Source organism: Anomaloglossus baeobatrachus, chromosome 5, assembly GCF_048569485.1.
Source record: "Anomaloglossus baeobatrachus isolate aAnoBae1 chromosome 5, aAnoBae1.hap1, whole genome shotgun sequence".
Classification (NCBI taxonomy): domain Eukaryota; kingdom Metazoa; phylum Chordata; class Amphibia; order Anura; family Aromobatidae; genus Anomaloglossus; species Anomaloglossus baeobatrachus.
In genome coordinates, this window is record NC_134357.1 from 255,247,500 (window position 1) to 255,263,059 (window position 15,560).

At 49.0% G+C, this 15,560-nt stretch overlaps 1 pseudogene; it reads right to left on the bottom strand.

The window, feature by feature from the left end:
* Nucleotides 1-8,477: 8,477 nt before the first annotated feature.
* On the bottom strand, nucleotides 8,478-15,085 carry LOC142312725 (cell division cycle protein 20 homolog pseudogene; annotated as a pseudogene).
* Nucleotides 15,086-15,560: the final 475 nt, after the last annotated feature.

Below are 15,560 nucleotides of genomic sequence, written 5' to 3' on the forward strand. Positions count from 1 at the left end.
ATGATTAACCTGTAAGTGAAAGTAAATAAACACATACACCCAAAAAAATACTTTATTTGGAAAAAAAGACAAAAAACACCCTCTTTCACCATTGTATTAAAATCCCCAAACACCCCTCCAGGTCCGACATAATCCACAGAGGTCCCACGACGATTTCAGCTCTGCTACATGAAGCAGACAGGAGCGCCGTAGAACACCGCCGCTCCTGGGAGCTCCATGTAGAAACTGAAGGGAGTCGCGCTGTCAGCGGGAAAGTCACTGAGGTAGTGCTGGGGCGTGTGCGGTGATGATGTGTGCAGTGATGATGGGGGCTGTAGTGCCTGTGTGTGCGGTGATGATGCGCCTGCGTGTTCGGTGATGATGGGTGCAGTAGTGCCTGTGTGTGCGGTGATGATGCGTGCGATAGTGCCTGCGTATGCGGTGATGATGATGGGCGTGGTACTGCTGGGATGTGTGTGATGCGTGCGGTAGTGCCTGCGTGTGCGGTGATGATGCATGTGGTAGTGCCTGCGTGTGCGGTGGGGGCGGTAGTGGCGGTGTTTGTGCGGTGATGATGGAGTCTCTCTCTCTCTCTCAGCATAAAAAAAAAGGATCCGTTTTTTACCGGATCCGTCGCATCAGTTTTTACACAATCTGAGACGGATCCGTTGCATCAGGCACAAACCGGATTGTGCCTGATTGGAAAAAACTGATGCGTGAACTTAGCCTAACCTGTTTAATCCCTCAGAATCTAATTTTCAATGGGTCTTGATTCAGGCCAGAATCTGCCTTGGCAGTGTTTCAGCTTCGGCCTGATCATGTCTCGGGTTAATCTCTGTCTGCCTCGTTCCTGCTTCCGGCATGCTATATGTTGGTGCTGCAACTCTTGTGAAGCACAAGTTATAGTCTATGCCTACAGCGTGTGTAGCTGGCTCTGGTGAGTTCCCTGATCCGTCCTACTGCATTCCTCTGACTTTCTGATTTGTGTCTGTCAGCCCGCTCCCGGCATTTTTGTATTTATAGACTAATGTGCTGGGATATTCTCCTACTAAATTCTTGAATAGTCTTACCCACATAGATTCTAGGGCACCAACACATCGCAACATAGACAAACCCCTTAGTATTACAATTAATATTACTATCTATCATATAGATAGCATGATCTATTGGATTCCTAAATTCCATTGCCTTTACTATATAATGACAGAATGAACACGATCCACACATATTGGATCCCTTTTTTCTGGTGCCATGATCCCGTTTCTCTTTTCCGATTGACATAAAGTGACTGTGTGTTAGTGGTTCTTTTAGTTTTTTTCCCTTTTGATATGTAATACTAGGGTATTTACTAATAAAAGGTCCAATGTCTGGATCCGACTTCAATATCAGCCAGTATTTTTGTAATATTCTGTGTACAACTGTAGTTTGCTCATCATATGTACCAAGTAATCTTATTGAAGTTGTTTCTAATCTTTCATTTGTCTTGGAAAGTAAAACGTCCCTATTTGTATTCTTAGCCCTATTAAAGGCCTTATATATATAACACTTTTTTAGGATAACCTCTTGCTACAAAGAATCTGAATAGTTTATGGCACTCCCTGCCAAAGGAGGCATCATCTGAGCAGTTGCGCCTTGTTTGCAAATACTGCCCTACTGGTATACCAATATACCAGCCTTAAGGGAGGGTGGATGCCAACTTTGCTAATGTAATAGGATGCTCGTCGCCAACGCTTTCCTATAGGTTTCTGCAGCAATCTTCCCAGCCGAGTCAATTGATATAGTCAAATCCAAAAATTAAGTGTTCTTCCACCAACTTCACTGGAAAAAAAACATGCCAATCTTATTCTTATTCAGGATTTCAACAAATTCCTAAAAAATCCTGACATCGCCATGCCAAAGGAGATGTACATAGTTGATGTACCTACCCCAAAATAAAATGTGACTTTTAAAAAATGATAAATCCTCACAAAAAACATGTACATCCTCCCACAACTCTAAAAATAATTTTGCGAAATTTGGTACACAAGTCGTACCCATGGCAGTACCATTAATTCAATGATATAGCGTACCGTCAAAGGTAAAAAAGAATTGTGTAAGAACAGAAAGCAACAAAGATAACAAAAAAGTGTTTTGTGGTCTGAACTGTACACCTTTTGTTGATAGAAAGTAATTAACTGTTTTTATCCCTAATTTGTGATCGATATTACTATATAACTCTTCTATGTCTAAACTCATAAGGCTTGTGCTTTCAGATACTATGATAGCACATAGTTTCAAAACTAAGTCTTTGGTGTCCTTATCCTTAATATAGGAAGGCAATGTCAGGATAAAGGGAGATAGAAGTTACTTTACATATTTACTAGCACCTTCCGTGATGGAATCATTCCCGGAGACTATTGGTCTTCCTGGGATAGGTGTCACATTTTTGTGCACCTTTCCGAAGACCATAGAATGTCGCCAAGGTGAGATGTTGTTAAAAATATACTCTTAAATATATTTTTCTTCAAATACGTAAAAGCGCATGAAAGAAAGGACTTCAAAAATGTAAAAAATAAATGTATTTTATCTATTTAAAAATGGTTGCCAGGGTTCAGTTACAGAAAGGAAAAATAATATACTTCATTAGCTTACGTAAAAGAGTTCATTTAGTCCATACTGATCAATAGAAAATCTTCATCCATCTCTCTTTGGATTCTGAATGGCAAGGCAGGACAGCATGTGTTCATTTTGCAGCCTGTAAGCATTCTGACGACGTGCAGGAGCCTCCGTAGCCCCCTCCATCATGTGTTATATGACAACTGTCCAGTCCATATAGGGAAATTACTGCTGGACGCATGTCACATGGTGTAATCTCTAGAAGCTTCCAAAAGAATATATATACATCCTTCCATATCAGCACTTATGTAAATTCAATATGGATATTTTAATATTTATTCCTTATAAGAACTTTATTAATAAACTATGCCCTCCAACATAAACAGAACTGTGAACATATATGTCCTACTATAAAATATTTGATAACTAGATGTATTAATTTTAATGTTTTTAACAGATGTAAATTCACAATAATTTTAGATTCGTCTTTAGTGATACATTTCTTGGAGATGGCAGATTTGATAAAATCCTGTAACTATAATATTGATTCAACAGAGGGGTTATAACATAGACCTTCATATGTTTCTCTGTCACCTAACAGATCCATCATCATCCTTACATAGTCCGTAGTCCATTATTTCTATGCTACTCCTTTTATCTGAGGGTTTTACTGTAATTTCAGCATTATCTCTCAATTCTTTCATAGCTGTAAATTCTTCCTTATGCAGATTTTAAGAGGAATTAGTAAATCTTACCATAATCACCTTTTGTAAATCATTTTGTACCATTGTAACAAAGGCATCTATATTATGGTGCTGCAAGAAGGGTGGTGTATTTTTACTTTTTGGTTTCAATGAAGATAACATCCAAAACTTCAAAAGCTGAAAGTTCCTCCCCTTCTCTTTCCAATGATTAAGGATACCTATAGACCTTTCCTCCCGATCTTTCAGAGCTTTGGGATCTGTTTCTTTAAGAAGATGATATTTATGTATGACCAGCTTCTGGACAAAAAGATTAACATCCTTGATCCAAGTAAAAGTGTCATAGCTTGGAATGGAAGTAAAGGACAACCCCTTTTTAAAAGCAAAATATGAACATCATTGAGGTCAATCGATGATAAATTATAGATCTGTAGATCTTCTTCAGTATCCCTCATATTAGCGGTTGCCTGATTCCTAAAAAAAGCATTGATATTGTTCACTAACTTTGGATTGCCTGGAACATGTTAGCACAACTTGTGGTACATTTGTCATATTAGCTACTAAGGTTGGTGGAAAAATTATGGATGTTTTTGGTATTGCACCCATCAGTTCCTGACCCATATTTGGAGCCGTATTTTGATGGGGAGATAAAGTTGCTTACACTGTTGTAGTCATCAACTGAGATTCCAAGGGGATTTGACCTAAATTCTGAGACATATTTGATGGCATATTTTAATGGGGAAATACAGATTCTTTTACTGTTGTAGTCATCAGCTGAGATTCCAAGGGGTTCTGACCTGAATTCGGAAGTATATTTTGTAGTACTGGGACTGACATATTGTTTCGGGGGGACCGGCAGATTAGGACCAGGGGGTATATATCCTAATCACCAGTCGGGGCCCACCGTGCTCCAGATGACAAAGGAGCTGCTGGCACCTGAGGGTTAGGCGGAGACTATAGAGCTGGATGGCTCTGAGATAACCCAGGAACTCTGGGAACCGGTCACGTGTGTTGGGACACGTCAGACCGGACGACAACCCGATTAGCGTTTTGGTGCACCTAGCGCTACACCAACCACGTGTGCAGGAAACACGTCAGGCCGGGTGGTAACCAGGTAGCGTTGACCAGAAGACCGCCACGAAAGCGCCCTGTCGGCCACGTGTGCAGGACACGTCAGGCCGAGCGGTCCTCCGATTAGCGTTTCTGGCCACCTCTCGACTGGCCACGTGTGTGTAGGACACGTCAGGCCAGATGGGTACACCAGTAGCGTTGACCGGGAAGCCGAGGAGGATAAGGAACACCCTGTTAACTCCACAGGGGTCCTGGGGTACGCTGTCCGTGCGCGTAGGGGGCACAACCGGACAGGTGGCGCAGCAGGTGCGTTGTCCGTGTGCGTAGGGGGCACAATCGGACAGGTGGCGCAGCAGGTGCGTTGTCCGTGTGCGTAGGGGGCACAATCGGACAGGTAGCACAGCAGCCGCAGCGCAGTTAACACCACTGGGCTGCTATAGCAAGACTGGAATGGCAGGAGGGAAGCACGGCGCCTGACCCTGATGTGCCGAGCCACGAATCTTGGCGTGACAGGCACCGTTCGCCTAACCCTACCTACCGCTTCCCAACATAGGCTTATGCCGCAATGAGGCTCTAACATGGAGGTGTGCTCTGACTGAGCAAAAGTGAAGACTGCGCACCTCCATGTTGTCTCCAGCCCCTTTTATAACCTGGGTCCGCCCCAAACCCAGGGTGGAACCACCAAGGTCCAATAGCAGAGTGCCATGTCATCAGTGACGTCACATGCGACCTATCCGGAACCGCCACGTCATTGATGACCTCATGGCAGCCATGCCCCAAACACTTCACCAGTCATCGTCTGACGACCAATACTGAGGTGCCAGATCATAAGGGCGGGCCTCTGCGAGCCAGTCCGGAGTTGCCACGTCATCAGGACACCTGACACCCTCTGCCCTATCAGGGCCTGCCACCTCATGGACATGCTCAGTGAGGTCCTTACCGGACCTAGCCTCTGATGCACTAAGTGCCTGAGCATGCTCAGTAGCCTGAGCCACAGGCTTAGAAAGCATACTATCAGTTTGAGCATGCTCAGTAGGCACATCCCAGAACTTAGACACAGCACGAAGTCCAAGTACCTGTGCAAAGAGGCTGTTAGGGTTAATTGTGGGAGCATGCTCAGTAGCCTTAACTGAGGACTTAGTCTCAGACATAACACAAACAGGCTGAGCATGCTCACTAGGCAAAACACCGGGCTTAAACTCTGGCTGGGGTAAATCGGCGCACGCATGCGCACTAGCCGCCTCTCCACACTTAGACGTGGTGGAAGGAACAGCCAACTGGACGACCCGAGGCACGGCCAAGAACGGCAGCCGGCGCCTGGGCGCAACAGGAACCGCAGCATGCTGCTTGCGGCTATGGCGGCGCCGGTTCGTAACACATATCTAGTTGAGAACCCCCACTTGCTAATGAGGTTGAAACTCCAAACATGGTAGGTATTGATGCCTGTGAAGTTCCCACCCTCAGATTCTGTGAGAAGGACGTAAGAAAAGAGGACGCAGTTCCAGAATTGTACTTTTTGTTTGGTTGCTGTTTGTCTGTTTTTTGTGATGTCCATGTCTTAGACTGAAATACTTTCCCTTGATTAAGATTTCTATTTGGATCGCTTTTCCGTTTTTGGCTCCCTTTATTACCCTGAAAAGTAACACTGGAACTATCAGACTCAGACAAATCTGTATATGAGGGATCAGTCACCAAATGAGTTGTACTGGATCTCATCTGTCTCTTTTTAGTTTGATAACTTTGTCCAGTCTCAAAGTCAGTAAGATCTCGTATGTATTTAAGATGTTTTAATTCCTTAATCTCCCTCTTAATTGTCTCCATGTTGTTTTGCAAGGTCAATTCCAGTTTATTAATATCTGGTGAGATTGCAAATTGTTTTATGTTATTGATCTCCCTTTCTAATTGCTCAGTTGTTTTAATTAGAATTTGTCTTTCATAAGCCAACAAATAGCTCATCATACATAGTGAATTCTCAGTCAGCAGCTTCTGCCCCCCATCCCTATGCGTATTGAGTGTAATCTGGCTTCTTAAATCTCTATAAAAAATCTTTTTATTTTAAATAGATCATTAAATACCTGATTAATATCAAGGTAACCAATATCTATTTTAGAGAAAAACTGATTTGCCTGAAATAATAGGGCTTTACCCTGTATGGTTGGGCTGTTGTCTTCTAACGGTTTTGTTAGCTAGAAATCTTGCCATACTTCTTAAGAACTAATAGATAGTTTACAAGCGACTCCTTCAGTTTCACAGACTCATTAGATCAGGGGGGGGAACCTTTTTTCTGCAGGGCCATTTGGAAATTTGGGGGGTCGCACAAAATTATCAACTTAAAAATTACCCTGCTATGTTTTGTCAAAAAAAAATAACTAACTGTGGTGGCTGGAGTAGCTTTTCTTTGGTGCGGCTGTGATATTAGGCAATATTGATCTTGTTACTTCTCACAACTGTTTTTTCAGGTTTGATTCAGCTTGTACATCACAAATGAGACACTTGGACTTCTGTATACATCACAGGAGGGACCTGGGGCATATACATCACTGGGGAGTGCTGGGAGGAATATACATCACTTGGCAGGCTAGGGCATATAGATTACAGGAGAGGCTGGGGGCATGTACATCACAGGGGAGGGATGCAAGAAATATACATCCTGGGGAGGCTTGGGCATAGGCATGACTGGGGAGGCTGGGAGGTATAGACATCAAAAGAGACGCTGAGGGCAAATACATCACTGGGGAGGCCTGGGAAGAATATACACTACAGTTCAAAAGTTTAGGATCACTTAGATATTTCCTTATTTTTGAAAGAAAAGCAATTTTTTTTTCAATGAAGCTAACATTAAATTAAACAGAAATACAGTTTATACATTGTTAATGTGGTAAGGGACTATTCCAGCTGCAAACGTCTGGTTTTTAATGCAATATCTACATAGGTGTATAGAGGCCCATTTCCAACAATCACTACTCCAGTGTTCTTATGCTACATTGTGTTTGCTAACTGTGTTAGAAGACTAATGGATGTTTAGAAATCCCTTGAAAACCCTTGTGCAAGTATGTTAGCACAGCTGAAAACAGTTTTGCTGATTAATGAAGCTATAAAACTGACCATCCTTTGAGCTAGTTGAGAATCTGGAGCATTACATTTGTTGGTTTCATTAAACTCTCAAAATGGCCAGAAAAAGAGAACTTTCATGTGAAACTGGACAGTCTATTCTTGTTCTTAGAAATTAAGGATATTCCATGTGAGAAATTGCCAAGAAACTTAAGATTTCCTACAATGGTGTGTACTACTCCCTTCAGAGGAGAGCACAAATAGGCTCTAACCAGAGTAGAAAGAGAAGTGGGAGGCCCCGCTGCACAACTGAGCAACAAGACAAGTACATTAAAGTCTCTAGATTGAGAAATCGACGCCTCACAGGTCCTCAACTGGCAGCTTCATTAAATAGTACCCGCAAAACGCCAGTGTCAACATCTACAGTGAAGAGGCGACTCCAGGATGCTAGCCTTCAGGGCAGAGTCACAAAGAAAAATTCATATCTGAGACTGGCTAATGAAACGAAAAAAAATAATATGGGCAAAAGAACACAGACATTGGACAGATGAAGATTGGAAAAAAGTGTTATGGACAGACGAATAGAAGTTTGAGGTGTTTGGATCACACAGAATAACATTTGTGAGATGCAGAACAACTGAAAAGATGCTGGAAGAGTGCCTGACGCCATCTGTCAAGCATGGTGGAGGTAATGTGATGGTCTGAGGTTGCTTTGGTGCTGGTAAAGTGGGAGATTTGTACAAGGTAAAAGGGATTTTGAGTAAGGAAAGCTATCACTCCATTTTGCAATGCCATGCCATACCCTGTGGACAGCACTTGATTGGAGCCAATTTCATCCTACAACAGGACAATGTCCCAAAGCACACCTCCAAATCATGCATGACCTATTTAGGGAAGAAGCAGGCAGCATTCTATCTGTAATGGAGTGGGCAGTGCAGTCACCAGTTTTCAACCCTACTGTGCTGTTGTGGGAGCTGCTTGACCATATGGTACGCAAAAAGTGCCCATCAAGTCAATCAAACTTGTGGAAGAGGCTTCTGGAAGCATTAGGGTGAAATATCTCCAGATTACCTCATCAAATTAACAGGTAGAATGCCAAAGGTCTGCAAAGCTGTAATTGCTGGTTCTGATATGTCTGTCGCTTGTCCCACCACCGGTCGCAAGGACATTAGACTGCCAGGGGCACCAGGACTCTGCCTTGACGGCACCTTGGTGTTGGGTGAAGGTCTGTACAGGTGTGAACTCTCCAGAGATTCCCTGGACACAGGGCCAGATATTTACCAGGTTGTCATTTGCCCCACTGGCTAGAGAGCGGCCATCAGGAGACCACTTCAAGCCACAGACCTCTTATGTGTGACCGTCCAGAGTGGCCACATGATGCTGAGCAACTCTGACATCACGGTGGTGGATGTGTCCAGTCCTGGAGCCACTGAACAATATGTGGTTGTGTCGCGGGCGGGGAAGGACGCCGCTGCGCTGCGCTCGCTAACGCTCGGGTCCGGCGCTGCTGCAATGTCTGCTCGGTGGCTCGAGCCATGGGCCAGATCCGGGGACTCGAGCGGCGCTCCTCGCCCGTGAGTGAAAGGGGGTAGTTTGGTTTGGGGATTTGGTCCGTGACGCCACCCACGGGTTGTGGTGAGGTTGGGCACCACTGCTGCTGGTGACGGGGATCCCGGGAGCGATGGCAGGGAGCAGCTGGGATGTCGTTTTCCCCCTTCGTGGGTAGGGGTTGGTGGTCCCGGGGCCCGGTGAGATGACGGGGAGGCAGGGTTGGATGGGTGCAGGGTCGCTTGGACTGCGCAGCGCGGTGCCAGACGGCACGGTAGTACTCACTCAGCCACAAAGGTACGCAAAGTCTCTGGTAAACCAAACGGCTGGATGGACGGGTTCCGCAACCGGCTGCTGTGGCTTCTCCTGGACGGTTAGTGGTGGCTGCCTTTCCCTGCACCTTTGTGTATGTTCGGTCCCGGTGGATTCCCACCGGTAACCTGCTCCCCAGCGTAGATATGTGCCGGAGGAGCCCTTTTGCCCGCAGGCTCTGGCCCTTGGAACTCTAGCTGTGGCAGTAGCTGTATTTCCTTCTGTTGGTTGGACGGTTGCCTTCAATCGGGTCTTGGCTGTTAGGAAACCCCTGGGGTTCCGGTCACTGACGGATTTGACCTCTAATGCAGACTCCAAGCCTGGTCGGGGTCCGCAGGCCCTGCCTGTGTGTGCTGGGTTCACTTCGCCACCGCCCGTCTTCGGTCCTACGGTTCCGCATTGATCTGCCTCTCCTGCAGACGGCCACCACCGTCTGCCAACCTTGCTCTTGGTGCCCGGGCCACACACCCGGACACGGTCAGTTTACTCCTTCTCACTCCTCACTTCACTCCTCTCTCCTTCACTTCCCTAACTGCTCTCTGACTTCCTTTCCTGAACTCCTCAGTGGGTGGGGCCAACCACCTGGCTCCACCCCTCCTGGTGTGGACATCAGCCCCTGGAGGGAGGCAACAAGGATTTTAAGGATTTTGTGTCTGGCTGATGTGCCTATCTCAGAGTGGGGGTGTGTGTTGTAGTACCTGTGACGACCTGGCTAGTCCAGGGCGCCACATTTGTTCCAGCTGAGGGAACCAACACAGGACGAGTGGCTGACCATATTCTGAAGACGCTTCTGCTGCTGAACATCCCAGAGCCACACTTCAGCATTGCTGGTTCCTACTGCAAAATAATTGCCCTCCTTGATCCAAGAGACAGACCATATGTACTCCTCAGAGTTCTCCATCTGAAAAATCAGAATGATGTCACCGCTCAGGTAGTTCGAGAGGTAAACAGAGTCATTCAGTGCCACAGACAGCAAATTCTGGGAGCTAAAATCAATCAGGTTCAGATAGTAGAGACTTCTATAGGAAATCGGGGATCATCGCCGCGCTAGTCACCATTCAATCCAAAGAATTATTATTCCAAGTTATTTATTTGGGAACATTAACAAAGTCTACGCGTTTCTGAAACGCGTAGACTTTGTTAATGTTCCCAAATAAATGACTTGGAATAATAATTCTTTGGATTGAATGGTGACTGCGTGGCGATGATCCCCGATTTCCTATAGAAGTCTCTGCATCCATTTTACGGGTCCGCAGCTGTCTCCTCCAGCGTTATGCTTCAATAGGTGTTGTTGTCGCGGGCGGAGGAGGGGACGCTGCACTCACCCACTGCTCGGGTCCGGCTGCTGCTCGGTGGTGGCTCGAGCGGTGGGCTGGATCCCGGGGTCTCGAGCGGCATTCCTCACCCGTGAGTGAAAGGGGGGTTTGGTGTGTGGTTTGGGGATATTGTCCGTGACGCCACCCACGGTTGTGGTGAAGTTGTGACACCACTGCTGCTCTGGACGGGGATCCCGGGAGCGATGACAGGGAGCAGCTTGGATGTTGGTTCTCCTCTCCGTGGGTAGGGGGGTTGGTTGTCCCGGGGCCCGGTGAGGGATTAGGGATGACAGGCGGGTTACGGGGCCTGGTGAGGTGCAGGGTCGCGGGGGCAGCGCTGTGCCGCACGGCACGGTGGTACTCACTCAGCCAGTAATTCACACAGAGTCTCTGGTCAAACAAACGGCTGGATGGACGGGTCCCACAGGCGGCTGCGGTTGTTCTCCTCCCGGCAGGTTGATGGTGACTGCCTTTCCCTGCACCTGTGTCGTGTTTACGGTTCCAATGGCTTCCCACCGGTAACCCTCTCCCCAGCTTGGATGGATGCTGAAGGAGCCCCTTTTGCCCGCAGGCTCTGGCCCTGGGAACTGTAGCCTTGGCGGTGACTGTGTTTCCCTCTACGGTGTGAGCTGTTGCCTTCAATCAGGTCTTGACTGCTGGGAAACCCCGGAGGTTCCCTTCGCTAACGGATTTGACCGGTTTTACGGCGACTCCTAGCCTGGTCGGGGTTCGTAGGCCCTGCCGGATGGTGCTGGCTTCTCTTCACTCCCTGATCCGGTACCGGCGGGCCACCGCCCGTCCCCGGTCCGTACGGTTCACTCCAATCAGCCTCTCCTGCAGACGGTCACCACCGTCTGCCAACCTTGCTGAGTGCCTGGGCCACACACCCGGACACGGTCAGTCTCCTCTACTACCACTTTCCTCTCCAAAACTATTCTGACTCCTTTTCCCGCCTCCAGGACGGTGAACTCCTCGGTGGGCGGGACCAACCGCCTGGCCCACCCCCTGGTGTGGACATCAGCCCCTTGAGGAAGGCAACAAGTGTTTGTGTTTGGCCTAGGTGTGCCTAGCCGGGGTGAAGGTTGTGTTGGTGTAGTACCTGTGATGACCTGGCTTGTCCAGGGCGCCGCATTCCCCCTTAGTAAAATGCAGACCGTCCGCGGGCTGCCCGTCCATCACCGGTTTTATTTTCACAACTGGAAAAGAGTAAAACGGTAAAACATGTAAAAGCATTATAAAACATTTTACAACGGTACGGCTTCCGCTCTTCTCCCACCCAAACAACCTGGCCCTGATGCTGCCCCTAAAAAGCGTGCAGCACCCCTTGACCCCAGTCCAGCACCAAGTTGCCCGAGCGGGTTCTGTCTCTTTCAGGGGACCCGCGTCCAAGGGGACCCCTGAACCCCCGGAGGATTGCCACCGGTTACGGTAGTGGCGGGCCTGGGCCATCCCTTTCCTCCAGGCCCATCCTCCCAAATCAGCCTCTCCGTAGGCGGTAACGGTTTCAAGCCAACAAACATTTTTATTTACATGCCACTAAGTTTGTGGTTGCCCTGCAAGTTCTCAGGCATGTCCATAAGCAGTTTCTTATGCAACGGTTGCAGATAGTCCCTACGGGGACAACAGTTCTTCGTAGCCAACAGGCTACCACAAACAAAACTATAGGGTCCCAACGGAGACTTGCCATAGGGTCCCGACGGGGACTGTCAGCTGGGTCCCAGGGGCCATCAACAACACCTGGCTCCGGTACAGCTTCCTCCTGCAGCTTTCCCACAGTCCACCACTGAACAACACGAGCCCCCAACGCCACCCTCACACAGGGGTGACACTGTCCCACAGGACTCCATTTTCAGCTGCCGATGATGCGGGTACGACTGCTCCTCCAACCGGACTCCTTAGTCTTGAGGGCCGTCTGGAACATCAGTAGAGTACCAATGGGGACCGACAGCAAGGTAACCGGGAACCGCTATCATGCTTTAACTTTTCTTACTTCAAGGCCGGCCATTTGCAGGGCACTGACCTGAAAATGCCCCCACTGCCGGCAGTACCTGCAACGTGCCATCCACGTGTCTCCGAAGGCGCGAATGACGAGCGGGGCCTCACCTTCCGTCAGGGACTCCGTATCTTCCCCCGAGCTACTTCCATCTGTCGTCTCCTGTCCCGAGCTGGCGCCCCCCGGGTCTTCTGCGCCGGCCGCCACTCCAGTCACGGTCGGGCGGATTGCCGGGGCATACATCCTCCCTTTGGCAGGCAGGCCGCTGTCAGCTGCCGCGCGGGGAATTACTGCCGCATTCTCGGGGCCCGCTGCTCCTGTGACCGGAGTAGGGGCGGCAGCCATCTCACCTTCCTCCGCCGCCGCTCCATCAGTCGGCGCGGGGCTATCATCAAACTCGGGAGCCGACATCTTCCATCCCGTTCCTGCAGCCTCAGCTACCCGCGGCCGGCCGCCATCCGTCCCCCTTAGTCTTTTTCCGGCTCCTCCTCTACAGGGGCGGGGTTTTGGCTTTCGCTCCTCCACTGCTCGGGAAGACGCTCGAGCAAGGACTTTTCACCCCCATAATGGCGGCTTCTCAAGATTTTCGGCCGGACACCTCCGGCGGTCACAAGGCGCACCTCTACCAGATGGCAGAGCGGTAAGATCCTGTTCGTGATGCCAAGTTGTCGCGGGCGGAGGAGGGGACACTGCGCTCACCCACTGCTCGGGTCCGGCTGCTGCTGCTGCTCAGTGGTGGCTCGAGCGGTGGTTTGGATCCCGGGGTCTCGAGCGGCGTTCCTCGCCCGTGAGTGAAAGGGGGGTTTGGTGTGTGGTTTGGGGATATTGTCCATGACGCCACCCACGGTTGTGGTGAAGTTGAGACACCACCGCTGCTCTGGACAGGGATCCCGGGAGCGATGACAGGGAGCAGCTTGGATGTTGGTTCTCCCCTCTGTGGGTAGGGGGGTTGGTTGTCCTGGGGCCCGGTGAGGGGTTAGGGATGACAGGCGGGTTACGGGGCCTGGTGAGGTGCAGGGTCGCGGGGGCAGCGCTGTGCCGCACGGCACGGTGGTACTCACTCACCCAGTAATTCACACAGAGTCTCTGGTCAAACAAACGGCTGGATGGACGGGTCCCACAGGCGGCTGCGGTTGTTCTCCTCCCGGCAGGTTGATGGTGACTGCCTTTCTTTGCACCTGTGTTGTGTTTACGGTTCCAATGGCTTCCCACCGGTAACCCGCTCCCCAGCTTGGATGGATGCTAAAGGAGCCCCTTTTGCCCGCAGGCTCTGTCCCTGGGAACTGTAGCCTTAGCGGTAACTGTGTTTCCATCTACGGTGTGAGCTGTTGCCTTCAATTGGGTCTTGACTGCTGGGAAACCCCGGAGGTTCCCTTCGCTAACGGATTTGACCGGTTTTACGGCGACTCCTAGCCTGGTCGGGGTCCGTAGGCCCTGCTGGATGGTGCTGGCTTCTTTTCACTCCCATATCCGGTACCGGCGGGCCACCGCTTGTCCCTGGTCCGTACGGTTCACTCCAATCAGCCTCTCCTGCAGACGGTCACCACCGTCTGCCAACCTTGCTGAGTGCCCGGGCCACACACCGGGACACGGTCAGTCTCCTCTACTACCACTTTCCTCTCCAAAACTAATCTGACTCCTTTTCCTGCCTCCAGGACGGTGAACTCCTCGGTGGGCGGGACCAACCGCCTGGCCCACCCCCTGGTGTGGACATCAGCCCCTGGAGGAAGGCAACAAGGATTTGTGTTTGGCCTAGGTGTGCCTAGCCGGGGTGAAGGGTGTGTTGGTGTAGTACCTGTGACGACCTGGCTTGTCCAGGGCGCCACATTGTGACTTCTCACAACATCTATAGGTGAGTGCACCCTATTAATCCTTTCACTGTTTTTATCAGTTAAGACCCTATGCACCTTTTCTTTCCTCCACAGTCCTTGAGGTTTAGAAAGTAATCATTCCTGATCTCAGGAGCATCAAGGACTCTGTCGGGCATAGAGGGGATGTATTGGCAGGGCTTTTTGCTGGATCCAGGAGTCGTCTTCTGACTGTACAGGACCTTTAAGTTGTTTTTGTAACATTCAGGAGCATTGAGAGACTTTCCACCAAGATGCAAGATTTTTGCATCTTCCATATCAAATCCATTGAGGTTGACCATCCAGACATTCTGCTGCTCCTTTTTTGTGGGTGACTGGTCTGCCGGCTCATTCTCCTTACTGAGCAGGAAGCTGGCCACATCCATATGCATGGCACTGCGGTTAGGAATAAACAGATCACCTCCAGCTCGTGATGGCGTACCCTGCAGCTGCCCCTGCGATTTCCCTGGCATTTTACGGTGTTTTGCTGGAGCTGTGGGATCTGTTTGCTGCCTTCATAGGAGACACGATACAGGAGTTCACCGATGTGTTTGCCGACGAGCAGCCTCCCTCCTTCGCTTTGCGCTGCCATCGTGCCAGCGGAGCGTTTGTGATCGGGGTATCCAGCTTTAGGATGCTGGTCAGGTCGTTTTCGAACACAAATTGTGCCATGTGTGTCCAATCTCTCGCACTATCGCTGCATGAACTATTTAGGGAAGAAGCAGGCAGCTGGTATTCTATCTGTAATGGAGTGGCCAGCCCAGTCACCAGATCTCAACCCTATTGAGCTGTTGTGGGAGCAGCTTGACCGTATGGAACGCGAAAAGTTCCCATCAAACCAATCCAACTTGTGGGAGGGGCTTCTGAAAGCATGGGGTGAAATATCTCCAGATTATCTCAGCAAATTAATAGCTAGAATGCCAAAGGTCTGCAAAGCTGGAATTGGTGCAAAGGGAGCATTCTTTAGGTTAGAAATAATGATTTTTACTTTAAATAATTTTCTCCTTCAAATTTTGCTTTCATCTGTCAATGTCTGGACTATATTTTCTATTCATTATGCAACTCATTAGATAAATAAAAGTATAATTTTTCATGGAAAAGACAAATTTGTCTGGGTGACCCTAAACTTTTGAACTGTAGTGTACAT